The sequence below is a fragment of the Branchiostoma belcheri genome, unplaced genomic scaffold (assembly GCF_001625305.1).
Source record: "Branchiostoma belcheri isolate BF01 breed outbred unplaced genomic scaffold, Haploidv18h27 scaffold43, whole genome shotgun sequence".
Taxonomy (NCBI): Eukaryota; Metazoa; Chordata; class Leptocardii; order Amphioxiformes; family Branchiostomatidae; genus Branchiostoma; species Branchiostoma belcheri.
Window position 1 is genome coordinate 1,440,872 of NW_017804054.1, and position 2,403 is coordinate 1,443,274.

General features: G+C 41.7%; 1 long non-coding RNA gene across 1 annotated transcript in view; it reads right to left on the bottom strand.

Annotated features, from left to right (window-relative positions):
- Positions 1-747: 747 nt before the first annotated feature.
- The window catches only part of LOC109478245, a 3,715-nt gene continuing 2,059 nt past the window's right edge, over positions 748-2,403 (bottom strand). The window contains exon 4 of the long non-coding RNA XR_002140718.1: positions 748-1,815. This is a non-coding gene — a long non-coding RNA (uncharacterized LOC109478245). The remainder of the gene's footprint in view (positions 1,816-2,403) is intronic.

Sequence of the window (2,403 nt, forward strand, 5' to 3'; positions counted from 1 at the left end):
ATTATAACGCTTTGTGGGAGTTCTAAACTGTATGTTTGAACACATGGCATGGCACATGGCACATGGAATAGTAACTGATATCGATGTTAACATATCTTTCAATATAATGGCACTAAACATGACGCCAATCATTACATGTTACATTTCCCAAACAAAAGACCAGCTTTGAGTCAAAGCAGTGTCAAAAGCAAAGACAACTCGGCAAGACAACCAATGGGGTGTAACTTTAATACTAGTACATGAATATCAGTGATCTTTACTTGAACTCTAGTTATTGATATTTTGGTGATGGTCGCTATGATTAGTGTTTGCGAAAAATACACCTTTGCTTGCGGAACCCCAGCCTGACTTTATTTAGTACTGCAGCAGAAATGACATTACATGGTACTTGTATCTTCAAACTTTATTGAAATCAACAGAACAACCATGTACATGGCATTGTATATGCCCGAATGGGGCTGAATTTCACAGGTTACACTATGACTGATACTAATATGAGTTATAAATGAGTGAAAACACATCGCATTGAAATGAAACCACACCACATTACTGATACTAATTTCAGTTTTATAAACATTAAAAAGACACGCCACACTGACAGATATTGTCAGTTATGAATCATTAAAAAACGTCACATCATGTGTCAGATACTAATGTCAGCCATAAAACATTAAAGAAACGACACCATACTGACTGATACTTACGTTACATGTAGTTATAAATTGTTAAGAATACACATCACCCTGTGACTGATACTAACGTCACTTATAAAACACAAAAAGGCACACTAATTTCTAGACAATTATAGTGGCTACAAGTAGTACTACATGTATTCATGTGAAGCTCTTTTGATTCGGCTTTGACCTTTTCTTTATCAACAATCCTTGATTTGTAGATTTCGAGGTCTGCTCACTTGTTTTTTGTCTATTTTCTGTTTCTTTTGGTGGTCATCTGGCAAGTGCCTCCCACAATTGGGGTTGTTCTGTTGCGCTTTGACGGTCCTGCTGTTCAGCAAATGTGGATTTTTACATGCCTTCTTTAGAGGGGATATTTCTTATTTATCTATGAGTATTTCTATGATTCTTTAGAGATCCCTTCCAAGCTGTCCTAAAGCCACACACATCACATACGTACGATTTCTCTTCAGCGTGCCTCCCTATAATGTGTTGATGAAGATTACCTCTGGAGCGTCCCGTGTAGCCACACCCTTCCACGGGACAGGGGAAGTAATTGGGACTGTTGGCACGTGATATCTCAGTGATACTATACTGAATGATGGGGTGCTCACGGTCCAAATTAGACATTCCCGTAGGATCCGGAGCGCTTGACCCTGCACCAAGACCAGTTCCAGGCTCTTGATCTTGCTCGACAGTATTCTCTGCTGCCTCTTCACCTCTGTTGCTTCTCTTGGAACTCGGTTCAATGCTTTTATCTTGAGCTTGTTTCCTCTTCTGCTTTGCTTCAGTGGGTTCTGCATTATCCGTTTCCTCTTCTTCAGCAGCAGCTGTTGCCATTGCTCCAGATGGTTTCTCCTGTACTGGCGCGGCCTGGCTTGTTTCCTCTGCTCCGGTAGGTACTTCCTGCGTTGGGGTATTTCTTGTGTTGTTTCCTACATTCAGTGAACTTTCTTCCCGGCTAAAGTACTCCTTCCCTACCTCATCACAGAGACGTTTCATGAGACCTACTCGGCTGTCCCCTGGAGCGGGAGTTATGCCCCTCCGGTCCAGCTCGTAAAGTAGTTCGCCCGTGTTCAGCCTAGGCAGCACAGCTAAGGACACCTCTCGAGACAGAACCGACTCAGTCACTGTACTCTGCCTACAAGGGAGCATAATCAGTTATTACCTTCGCCAAGAAGGTTGTTACCTCCGTGAAAAATGGAGGTATTGTTTTTGGTCGGTGTGTGTCCGTGCGTGTGTGTGTGTGTGTGTGTGTGCATCTGTCTCTCTGTGCCCGTGTGTGTGAATGTATGTGGTTTAGCACAATAACTCAAGAAACTTTGAATGGATTGTCATGAAACTTGGTAGGTGGGTAGGCCTTGATGAGACCTAGCAATGTTTGGGTCCCCCAGCGGCTTGTTGTGGTAATGTAGCGTATCTTTTGTTTTTGATATCTCGTGGTATGATAGGGCCACGAATTTTATATGTTATGTAATGCCCTGCTTCTTCCCCAGTGTTCCAGCTCATAAACGTTTTTGAAAATGCATTTTATTTTTCAAGCTAGCTATCTAATTCGTATCAATTTTACAGTTTCACTACACATAATTTGGGTTGGTGTTTTCCCAGTAAAATGCATCCCTAAACGTATAAGGTATCACGTATTTTTTACTTTGCTTTCTGCATTTCCTGTATTCTCTAGTCTTACCCTATTTTATCCAAGAGCAGCCTCATCATTTCTGTTGAACTG